A 13,621-nucleotide genomic window follows, 5' to 3' on the forward strand; every position below is an offset into this window, starting at 1 on the left:
TATAGCCTCACGCATATAGCCTCACGCATATAGCCTCACGCATATAGCTTCACGCATATAGCCTCACGCATATAGCCTCACGCATGTAGCCTCACGCATGTAGCCTCACGCATGTAGCCTCACGCATGTAGCCTCACGCATGTAGCCTCACGCATGTAGCCTCACGCATGTAGCCTCACGCATGTAGCCTCACGCATGTAGCCTCTCGCATGTAGCCTCTCGCATGTAGCCTCTCGCATGTAGCCTCTCGCATGTAGCCTCACGCATGTAGCGTCACGCATGTAGCCTCACGCATATAGCCTCACGCATGGATAGCCTCACGCATGGATAGCCTCACGCATGGATAGCCTCACGCATATATAGCTTCACGTCATTTTCTGGAGCAGACTGGCAGCAGGCTCTATAGGGTTAACCCCTTTCACTTCTACCGTGATTTAGCCTAATCCTCTGGGGGGTCTGATTCAGCAGATGTGGATCTCAGAGCTGCACTTCCCTTCTTCCTTTTTTTCCCTGTTCTAAAAGTGATCAGAACTTTATATTGCGTGAGATAATCCGTCCCCGCGGCTCTCCCAGGACACTGATCTGTGTAACCAGAACAATATTAAGGCCTCGTTCACATGGCAGTATTCTAGTCACTATTTTACTTCAATATTTGTAAGCCGAAGCCAGGAGTGGGTCCAAAACATGGAAGACGTGCAAATCTTTCCAATGCACTTCTCTGTGTAGGTCCGTCACCTGGTTCTAGATTCCAAATACTAAAACAAAATATGGAGCATAATACATAGTATGAGTGAGGTGAAATAGCGCAGCGGCCTCGGCTGATTTGTGGCAGGAAGAGGTTAAAACAAACCCTCTCCACCCCCCCAGCACCGCACTTCTGTAGCATTGGTGTGGCAGGTCACCGCTCACCCTCCCATGTTTGCGTTCGCTTCCAGCGAGGCTGCTGCTATAATGACTCACGTCTAACACATCTGAATATCTCGGAGAATTCCTGTTTAATGTCGGTACATCACCGGCCGGCTGCTACGTTTACTCTGTGTTGTTTCAGGCAGGCAGTAAGAAGGCTGGAATACATGGGCAGTACCGTAGATCAGTGAATGGCCGGTGTGTGGAGGGATTTCTGGTTCCACAAAAATCCATTCATTAAAGCGACAGGAAATGAGCCGTTTTATAAACCTCTGTGTTCTTTACCATTTTATGCACAGGATAGGGGATACATGTGTGATCACTGGGGGTCCAATGGTTGGGACCCCCGGCGATAAGGATAACGGGCAACCGAAACTCCCCCGAAGTGCTTCATGGGAATGGAGTGCTTGTGCGTATGGCTAACCAGCGCTTTATTCAGTTCTATGGACCTGCTGGAGACAGCGGTCCAGGATGTCCCATGGAAATGAATGGAGTGCTGGTCAGCCATACACACAAACACTCTATTCCCATGAAGCACTTCGGGGGAGTTTCGGTTGCCCGTTATCCTTATCAATGGGGGCGGGGTTGGTGTCAGCCGCTGCCGTCATGGCTCCTCCAGGAGTGGAGTCCCCAGCCAGAGTGTTGCTGACGCTCTTGCCCAGGATTCTGTTTCTAGAGGGAGCGCCTGTCTAGTAGGCGGCGTAACTACTACTGCTGCAGCAGCAATTGCGGCTGGTACGGATGAGGTGGCCCGTGCCGCCCGCCGTCATGGCCTCCCTCTTCCCCAGTGGCACCGCTAGCAGTGGCTATGGCTGCTACAGCGGTAGCGACGCCACATTTAATAGTATCTGCATCCTTAGGATGCAGATCCTATTGAACGCTATGGCAAAGCAGGGAGGTATGTAATTTACTAGGCTACAGACTTCCAGCAGAGTGCTAGTAGCGCTCTGTCTGGGACTTTGGCTCTGGGGTTGCCCCTGACATCACTGTCCATATATGGACCGTGATGTCAGGGGCTCCTGCTGAAGTGGAATCCCCGGCCAGAGTGTCGGCAATGTTTTGGCTGGGGATTCCACTCCTAGAGGGAGCCCCAAGGTTCTATCTACAGGGAGCGGGCTGTGTGGCACTACCGGGGGGGGGGGGGGGGGCTGTGTGGCATTACCTGGGGGGGGGGGCTGTGTGGCACGAGCTACAGAGGGCACTAAATTTATGGAGGTACAAACTGGGGGCCTAACTTCTATATGGGGGCATAAATCGACTGTTTCTGCCACTTTATCGCCACTGTGAGTTTCCCCGCAAAGGGGCCCACTAAGTCTGTGTTGCGCAAGGGCCCACATAAACCTGGAGCCGGCCCTGGCTGGGGGTCCCAACGGTTGGACCCCCCGCAATCACACATGTGGATAGGGGATACGTGTGTTCTGTGGGAAGCCGCGCAGCTGCTGTTCATCTGTGGCTTGTACAGTTGTGTCTTCCTGTGTTACCACATGAGAAGTGGAGCAGATGCCGGGCCCATCCAGTCTAAATAAAGAACTCACTGGAGTGTTATCCGGCCCCCCACACATACCACAAAGGGCCTAAATATACATCGCTGCGTGTACTCCAGCCACGAGATGTCATCACAGATGTGTCCCTGTGATCCCGGCTGTAATACAAGTCATCAGATCCTGCCGCCGCCATCTCTCCGATCACCAGTCATTGATCTATTGAAGTGATGAGTAATCCGAGCAGGGAATGCCGCGTATCGTGGAGGATCCGTGCCCAGATCTGCCCGACAGCCGCTCTTCACCGGGCACCATTTTATTTACTTCATCAGCAGTGTCTTCAAAATGGTGGTGAGAGGAGACCTTGGCAGGGCTGCTGCTTCCAGGCGGATCTGCAGCCCACACAGATGTGATCCCGTCATCTGCAGACAAAGGGACACCACTGAATCTGGGACGCAAATGATTGCCGACTATATAATAAGTGGACCCTGAGAATGATGCAATCCTCCCGCTGCTTCAGGCCGAGGTAACCGGGAGTCTCATTACAAGAGGGGCTGTCCAGAATCCGAGGCAGCCGCTGACCCTGAGAGGATCCCCTCCCCTCCCCCCTGACTCCTGCCTGTGTTTGCAGTGGAGAAAGTATAAGGCTCTGTTCACACGCTAGACTAAAACATCTGAAAATACAGCGCTGGTTCAAGGGGAAACCGCTCCTGATCTTCAGCCGTTTTTTAAGCCTCGCGTTTTTCGTGGTGTTTTATACGACCATTTTTGGAGCTGTTTTCAATTGTCCATGAATAACGGCTCCAAAAACTTCCCAAGACGTGACCTGCACTTCTTTTTCGCGGCCGTTTTTTAAGCGCTCATTATTCAAAACGGATGCGTAAAAAAACAGCCCATCGGAACATAACGCCGTTTTTCCCATTGAAATCAATGGGCAGATTTTTATAGGCGTTCTGCTTCCGAAAAATGGCCGAAAATAGGGTGTGTGAACACACCCTCACTCAGACACCCAGCTTTCCCAAGCTCCTGAACCTGGCTAGTCAAGCGGCACGTCCCCCATTCCCTAACCTCTCCGGCATACCCAAACACTAAAATGCAAGGACCGGACCCTGCAGATACAGGGACGCCGCATGAATGAGGCCGCTGCCGCTCCAGGGCACCACCGACCGTTCTTATCTTTCAGGTTTGGACTTCCCTAAACGTTAACCAATAATTGACTGGACCCGGTGTGAGCAGCTTAACCGGCCACAAACCTTACAGTGAAGTTCTTCTGATCTGACATCCAGTAATCCACACAGTCTGATAGTCCGGCACTTGTGAACACACCGCTGCAATGTAATGTGGAATTACCCCCAGAGCAGAAGACAGAACCAGCGAGGAAACGTCTCCGATCATAAAACGTGACCGCAGCAGATCCTGCTGATGTGATTTAGGCTTTTGATCTTGATGAAGGTTCTTTACACTTACGTCAGAGGTTTATAGATTTCTCTTTGATAATCCGGCACCTCTCGGATGGCATGGGCGCTGATTTAAAGGAATATTACTGAATATGATTGTCTCTGGGTTGTATAGAGTTAAACAGCAAATCTCTCACACAGAAGATTCGCTCTAGAGTTGTCTGCAGTCGTTTATCTCCTTCCCCCTATTGAAATAACATGGATTCTCTGCTTGGCTCTGTTTATCTTGTCGTGTATTTAGGCCAGGCTCTGATCACCGTGAAGGTTTATCTAGCTCAGGCCTGGTTACGTCTTGGTACCCGTGTATCTAACTCTTCCTACCAGAGTATCTAGCTCAGGACTGGTTACGTCTTGGTACCCGTGTATCTAACTCTTCCTACCAGAGTATCTAGCTCGGGCCTGGTTTAGTCTTGGTACTTATGTATCTAGCTCTTCAGACATGTATATCTAGCTTGGCCCTGGTTTTGTCTTGGCACCCGTGTATCTAGCTCTTGGCACCCGTGTATCTAGCTCTTGGCACCCGTGTATCTAGCTCTTGGCACCCGTGTATGTAGCTCACGCCTGGTTTCCTCTTGGTACCTGTGTATCTACCTCTTGTTGCCCGTGTAGCTAGCGCTTGGCCTGGTTTGCTCTTGGCGCTCGTGTGTCTAGTTGTTGCCCATGTATTTTGCTCTCGGCACCCGTGTGTCCCGCTCGGTCCTGGTTCCCTCTTGGGAGAGGGTGTCTCTAGCTTTGACCTGGTTCTGTTTTGATACCCGAGTCCTTGTACTTGTGTCTGTAGTTCGGACCTGGTTCCCTCTTGGTACATGTTTCGTTGGTCTTTGGTTCCTGTGTATATAACGGAGGTTTTCTCTGGTTTTCTAGGTGGAGGATGTGAGCGGAGGGGGAGGGGAGCAGCGGGCGGCCTCTTCATCTTGCACACATTTGGCTGCTGCTGGGTGATGGGCATCGGGGCAGCTCATTACTTGCTGCATAAAATGCTTCTTTCCCTCATTTCTACCTGAGAATATTACATGGTGCACAGAGCCCCCCCAGCAGCCCCCCTGTCCATGTCACATCTCGGGCAGAGCGTGACGTCACATTTTCCATGGCAACCTCCTCTCCGAGTCGTCTGTGTGCCTCTTCCCCAGGGATCCGGTAACAATGCCGCCTTTGTCCTCCGCTTGTTTCGTTCCCTCAGATGGAATGTTGTGCGTCCCGTATGGTCCCCGGGTTCAGGAACCTGATTTCCCCATTCCAATAAAATACACCCGCCCCCCCTGTAATATACCAAACACCCCCCCCCCTGTAATATACCAAACACTGCCCCCCCCCTGTAATATACCAACCCCCCTGCCTGTATTATACCAAACTCCCCCCTAGGAATTGTCCCAGTAATTAGAACCGTACATTATTTGTTGACGCAGGCCAGGGCGGCCATTTTGAAATTAGTTACATGATAAATTGGGTTAGATAGAGAGGTCAGATTTAGGGCCCTTTTACACCGGCCAAATGAGCGTCCACGGGCGGATTGCATCATTTTATGCACAAACGTTTATCGTTGTCGGCAGCTCATCGTGTGTAATCTGGGGACGCGTGTACGGGGACGAGTGACCGGCGTAACGAGCGCTCCTCCCCATCCAGAGCTCCGCGTGACAGGAGCAAACGAGCGCCGAACCACCAGCTGTCTGGATGATGGCGCGGGTTTACACGCCCGCGCCGGGCTCTATAATATTACTTTTATGTGGTTGTATTCACTTGTAAGATTCCTGTAATTGACGTCTGATGGAACCGGATTTATGATGGATTATTACATATTCCGGGTTACTGGACTGTAGTATAAAAATAGCTCAAATTGATAAAATGCTGAAATGAGCCGCGCGCCCCGCTCTCCACTCCATCCCAGGCTGCTGGTCGAGAGAAGCCGGACTATATACACATGAGATGAGCCGCGCGCCCCGCTCTCCACTCCATCCCAGGCTGCTGGTCGAGAGAAGCCGGACTATATACACATGAGATGAGCCGCGCGCTCCGCTCTCCACTCCATCCCAGGCTGCTGGTCGAGAGAAGCCGGACTATATACACATGAAATGAGCCGCGCGCTCCGCTCTCCACTCCATCCCAGGCTGCTGGTCGAGAGAAGCCGGACTATATACACATGAGATGAGCCGCGCGCCCCGCTCTCCACTCCATCCCAGGCTGCTGGTCGAGAGAAGCCGGACTATATACACATGAGATGAGCCGCGCGCCCCGCTCTCCACTCCATCCCAGGCTGCTGGTCGAGAGAAGCCGGACTATATACACATGAGATGAGCCACGCGCCCCGCTCTCCACTCCATCCCAGGCTGCTGGTCGAGAGAAGCCGGACTATATACACATGAGATGAGCCGCGCGCTCCGCTCTCCACTCCATCCCAGGCTGCTGGTCGAGAGAAGCCGGACTATATACACATGAGATGAGCCGCGCGCCGAGCTCTCCACTCCATCCCAGGCTGCTGGTCGAGAGAAGCCGGACTATATACACATGAGATGAGCCACGCGCCCCGCTCTCCACTTCATCCCAGGCTGCTGGTCGAGAGAAGCCGGACTATATACACATGAGATGAGCCGCGCGCCCCGCTCTCCACTCCATCCCAGGCTGCTGGTGGAGGGAAGCCGGACTATATACTCGTGAGATGAGCCGCGCGCCCCGCTCTCCACTCCATCCCAGGCTGCTGGTCGAGAGAAGCCGGACTATATACACATGAGATGAGCCGCGCGCCCCGCTCTCCACTCCATCCCAGGCTGCTGGTCGAGAGAAGCCGGACTATATACACATGAGATGAGCCGCGCGCCCCGCTCTCCACTCCATCCCAGGCTGCTGGTGGAGGGAAGCCGGACTATATACTCATGAGATGAGCCGCGCGGCCCGCTCTCCACTCCATCCCAGGCTGCTGGTCGAGAGAAGCCGGACTATATACTCATGAGATGAGCCGCGCCCCGCTCTCCACTTCATCCCAGGCTGCTGGTCGAGAGAAGCCGGACTATATACACATGAGATGAGCCGCGCACCGAGCTCTCCACTCCATCCCAGGCTGCTGGTCGAGAGAAGCCGGACTATATACACATGAGATGAGCCGCGCGCCCCGCTCTCCACTCAATCCCAGGCTGCTGGTGGAGGGAAGCCGGACTATATACTCATGAGATGAGCCGCGCGGCCCGCTCTCCACTCCATCCCAGGCTGCTGGTCGAGAGAAGCCGGACTATATACACATGAGATGAATGTCGCCCGACTCCTCAATCAGCAGACGCAGGGGAGAGAAGGAAGGATCAGACGCTGCCAGACGTGCGGTCTGAGGGGCCGCGGCTCCCTCCCTATTGTGAGCACCAGCGTGTTGTGTAAGGGGGTCGGGAGGAAGAACTAGGCCGAACAAGAAGTTCTAGACCGCCAGATTAAAGAAACGGTGCAGTATTTTATCTTTGTTTTTTTTACCCCATTTTTCACTGTAGAGCATTGCCCCGTACAGGTCGGGCAGTATAACCAGTATGAATGAGGGGCGGGGGTTATAAGACTCTGTTCACACGCTAAAAAGATGTATTCAATGGAAAACCGCCTCTGATTTTCAGCCGTTTATTACGGCCGTTTTTGGTACTGTTTTTCTATTGACCAAATGAAAAACGGCTCAAGAACTGACATGCACTTCTTTTTACGAGGCAATTTTTTTCAAACAGCCACATAAAAAAAATATGCCCCGTCGGAACACCACTTTCCATTGAAATGAATGGGCAGATGTTTGGAAGCGTTCAGCCGCCGCACTTTTAGCCGTTTTTTGGGGCGTTTACAGCCGTGTGAACATGTCCTAAAAGAAAGTGAAACCCTCCCCCGCTGTCCTTGGAGGACTGAGCTGCTGAATGGCGGTTTCCCATAGATGAAGCCGGTATTGGTCTGTGCCCTGGATATTCACCTTGTGGCAGGAAGGGCCGTGCATTGATCTCCTCCCGTCTCTGGCATATTATGCGGCTTCTACTTAGTTGTATCTGTTTCTGGGAAAGCTGAGTGACCACCTGTTCGCGGCATTACAGCAGGTTGTCCTCCATGTCTTCCACTCCTGCGTCTTCTGCTCCCATATGGCCGTATAACCATGCAGGAGGATCTGCAGCGGACGCGTCTCCCCACGTCACCAACATTTCCATAAACCGGTTGAACAGAACGTCACGTGACCTCACAGAGCGGACGACTCCGGGCAGATGTTGGATTTTTTTGTTGTTTTCGGAAGCAGCAGTTTTTGTTTTTTTCTTGTTGCTCATTGTACAGCCCAATTTGTACCTAGATCGGAGTAGTCCCTGTGTCAAACATGGGGGATCTCCAACTGGTGGATGACTTATGAAATCCTGAGGTTTATGGCTCCTCACCTGTATATAATGTAGACGCTGCGAGATACATGCACTATGTATAGAAGGAATATACGGTCTATATAGGCAGGGGAGACATTATCATGTACAGTGTATACAGAGAATATACGGTCTATACAGGCAGGGGAGACATCATGTGCTGTGTATACAGGGAATATACGGTCTATACAGGCAGGGGAGACATCATGTACTGTGTATACAGGGAATATACGGTCTATACAGGCAGGGGAGACATCATGTACTGTGTATACAGAGAATATACAGTCTATACAGGCAGGGGAGACATCATGTACTGTGTATACAGAGAATATACGGTCTATACAGGCAGGGGAGACATTATCATGTACTGTGTATACAGGGAATATACAGTCTATACAGGCAGGGGAGACATCATGTACTGTGTATACAGAGAATATACGGTCTATACAGGCAGGGGAGACATTATCATGTACTGTGTATACAGGGAATATACGGTCTATACAGGCAGGGGAGACATTATCATGTACTGTGTATACAGGGAATATATGGTCTATACAGGCAGGGGAGACATTATCATGTACTGTGTATACAGGGAATATACGGTCTATAAAGGCAGGGGAGACATTATCATGTACGGTGTATACAGGGAATATATGGTCTATACAGGCACAGGAGACATCATGTACTGTGTATACAGGGAATATACGGTTTATACAGGCAGGGGAGACATTATCATGTACGGTGTATACAGGGAATATATGGTCTATACAGGCAGGGGAGACATTATCATGTACTGTGTATACAGGGAATATACGGTTTATACAGGCAGGGGAGACATTATCATGTACGGTGTATACAGGGAATATATGGTCTATACAGGCAGGGGAGACATCATCATGTACTGTGTATACAGGGAATATACGGTCTATACGTGCAGGGGAGCCATCATCATGTACTGTGTATACAGGGAATATACGGTCTATACGTGCAGGGGAGCCATCATCATGTACTGTGTATACAGGGAATATACGGTCTATACAGGCAGGGGAGACATTATCATGTACTGTGTATACAGGGAATATACGGTCTATACAGGCAGGGGAGACATCATGTGCTGTGTATACAGGGAATATACGGTCTATACGTGCAGGGGAGACATCATGTACTGTGTATACAGGGAATATACGGTCTATACAGGCAGGGGAGACATCATCATGTACTGTGTATACAGGGAATATACGGTCTATACAGGCAGGGGAGACATCATCATGTACTGTGTATACAGGGAATATACGGTCTATACGTGCAGGGGAGACATCATGTACTGTGTATACAGGGAATATACGGTCTATACAGGCAGGGGAGACATTATCATGTGCTGTGTATACAGGGAATATACGGTTTATACAGGCAGGGGAGACATCATCATGTACTGTGTATACAGGGAATATACGGTCTATACGTGCAGGGGAGCCATCATCATGTACTGTGTATACAGGGAATATACGGTCTATATAGGCAGGGGAGACATCATCATGTACTGTGTATACAGGGAATATACGGTCTATACAGGCAGGGGAGACATCATCATGTACTGTGTATACAGGGAATATACAGTCTATACAGGCACGGGAGACATCATGTACTGTGTATACAGGGAATATACGGTCTATACAGGCAGGGGAGACATCATCATGTACTGTGTATACAGGGAATATACGGTCTATACGTGCAGGGGAGACATCATCATGTACTGTGTATACAGGGAATATACGGTCTATACGGGCAGGGGAGACATCATCATGTACTGTGTATACAGGGAATATACGGTCTATACGGGCAGGGGAGACATCATCATGTACTGTGTATACAGGGAATATACGGTCTATACGGGCAGGGGAGACATCATCATGTACTGTGTATACAGGGAATATACGGTCTATATAGGCAGGGGAGACATCATCATGTACTGTGTATACAGGGAATATACGGTCTATACGGGCAGGGGAGACATTATCATGTACTGTGTATACAGGGAATATACGATCTATACAGGCAGGGGAGACATCATGTACTGTGTATACAGGGAATATACGGTCTATACAGGCAGGGGAGACATCATGTACTGTGTATACAGGGAATATACGGTCTATACGTGCAGGGGAGATGTTATACTCTCTGTATACAGTACATGATACGGTCTATACGTGCAGGGGAGGCGTTATATTCTCTGTATACACGGTACATTATACGGTCTATACGTGCAGGGGAGGCGTTATACTCTCTATATATACGGTACATGATACGGTCTATTCGTGCAGGGGAGACGTTATACTCTCTGTATATACGGTACATGATACAGTATATACGTGCAGGGGAGGCGTTATATTCTCTGTATACACGGTACATGATACGGTCTATTCGTGCAGGGGAGACGTTATACTCTCTGTATATACGGTACATGATACAGTATATACGTGCAGGGGAGGCGTTATAGTCTGTATACACTGTACATTATACAGTCTATACGTGCAGGGGAGACATTATCATGTACTGTGTATACAGGCAATATACGGTCTATACAGGCAGGGGAGACATCATCATGTACTGTGTATACAGGGAATATACGGTCTATACGTGCAGGGGAGCCATCATCATGTACTGTGTATACTGGAAATATACGGTCTATACGTGCAAGGCAGACATCATCATGTACTGTGTATACAGGGAATATACGATCTATACGTGCAGGGGAGACATCATCATGTGCAGTGTATACAGGGGATATACGGTCTATACAGGCAGGGGAGACATCATCATGTACTGTGTATACAGGGAACATACGGTCTATATAGGCAGGGGAGACATTATCATGTACTGTGTATACAGGGATATATATGGTCTATATAGGCAGGGGAGACATCATGTACTGTGTATACAGGGAATATACGGTCTATACAGGCAGGGGAGACATCATCATGTACTGTGTATACAGGGAATATACGGTCTATACGTGCAGGGGAGACATTATCATGTGCTGTGTATACAGGGAATATACAGTCTATACAGGCAGGGGAGACATCATCATGTACTGTGTATACAGGGAATATACGGTCTATACGTGCAGGGGAGACATCATCATGTACTGTGTATACAGGGAATATACGGTCTATACGGGCAGGGGAGACATAATCATGTACTGTGTATACAGGGAATATACGGTCTATACAGGCAGGGCAGACATTATCATGTACTGTGTATACAGGGAATATACGGTCTATACGTGCAGGGGAGGCGTTATATTCTCTGTATACACGGTACATGATACGGTCTATACGTGCAGGGGAGGCGTTATACTCTCTGTATACGGTACATGATACGGTCTATACGTGCAGGGAGGCGGTATACTCTGTATACAGTACATGATACGGTCTATACGTGCAGGGGAGGCGTTATATTCTCTGTATACACGGTACATTATACGGTCTATACGTGCAGGGGAGACGTTATACTCTCTGTATATACGGTACATGATACAGTCTATACGTGCAGGGGAGACGTTATACTCTCTGTATATACGGTACATGATACAGTCTATACGTGCAGGGGAGATGTTATACTCTCTGTATATACGGTACATGATACGGTCTATACGTGCAGGGGAGGCGTTATATTCTCTGTATACACGTTACATGATACGGTCTATACGTGCAGGGGAGGCGTTATACTCTCTGTATACACGGTACATGATACGGTCTATAGGTGCAGGGGAGAAGTTATACCCTGTATATACAGTACATGATACGGTCTATACGTGCAGGGGAGACGTTATACTCTCTGTATACACGGTACATGATACGGTCTATACGTGCAGGGGAGACGTTATACTCTGTATACACGGTATATTATACAGTCTATACGTGCAGGGGAGGCGTTATATTCTCTGTATACACATTACATGATACGGTTTATAGGTGCAGGGGAGAAGTTATACTCTGTATATACAGTACATGATACGGTCTATACGTGCAGGGGAGGCGTTATATTCTCTGTATATACAGTACATGATACGGTCTATACGTGCAGGGGAGGCGTTATATTCTCTGTATACACCGTACATGATACGGTCTATACGTGCAGGGGAGGCGTTATATCCTCTGTATACACAGTACATGATACGGTCTATACGTGCAGGGGAGGCGTTATATTATCTGTATACACAGTACATGATACGGTCTATACGTGCAGGGGAGACGTTCTATTCTCTGTATATACAGTACATGATACAGTCTATACGTGCAGGGGAGATGTTATCATGTACTGTGTATACAGGGAATATACGGTCTATACGTGCAGGGGAGGTGTTATATTCTCTGTATACACGGTACATGATATAGTCTATATGTGCAGGGGAGATGTTATACTCTCTGTATACAGTACATGATACGGTCTATACGTGCAGGGGAGGTGTTATATTCTCTGTATACACAGTACATGATACGGTCTATACGTGCAGGGGAGGCGTTATACTGTCTGTATACACAGTACATGATACGGTCTATACGTGCAGGGGAGACGTTATACTCTCTGTATACACGGTACATGATACAGTCTATAGGTGCAGGGGAGGTGTTATACTCTCTGTATACACAGTACATGATATAGTCTATAGGTGCAGGGGAGGTGCTATACTCTCTGTATACACAGTACATGATACAGTCTATAGGTGCAGGGGAGGTGTTATACTCGGTATATACAGTACATGATACAGTCTATACGTGCAGGGGAGACGTTATACTCTCTGTATACACAGTACATGATAGTCTATAGGTGCAGGGGAGGTGTTATACTCTCTGTATACACAGTATACGATACAGTCTATAGGTGCAGGGGAGGTGTTATACTCTGTATATGATACGGTCTATACGTGCAGGGGAGGCGTTATACTCTCTGTATACACAGTACATGATACAGTCTATAGGTGCAGGGGAGGTGTTATACTCTCTGTATACACAGTACATGATACGGTCTATAGGTGCAGGGGAGAAGTTATACCCTGTATATACAGTACATGATACGGTCTATAGGTGCAGGGGAGGCGTTATACTCTCTCTGTATACACAGTACATGATACGGTCTATACGTGCAGGGGAGGCGTTATACTCTCTGTATACACGGTACATGATACGGTCTATAGGTGCAGGGGAGACGTTATACTCTCTGTATACAGTACATGATACGGTCTATAGGTGCAGGGGAGACGTTATACTCTCTGTATACAGTACATGATACGGTCTATAGGTGCAGGGGAGACGTTATACTCTCTGTATACAGTACATGATACGGTCTATAGGTGTATTGGAGGCCTTGCGTTGGTAGTTACATGTATATATTTGCACGTTGCTCTTCCGCTATAACCATAGGCGCC

This window comes from Rhinoderma darwinii, chromosome 13 (assembly GCF_050947455.1).
Source record: "Rhinoderma darwinii isolate aRhiDar2 chromosome 13, aRhiDar2.hap1, whole genome shotgun sequence".
NCBI classification, from domain to species: domain Eukaryota; kingdom Metazoa; phylum Chordata; class Amphibia; order Anura; family Rhinodermatidae; genus Rhinoderma; species Rhinoderma darwinii.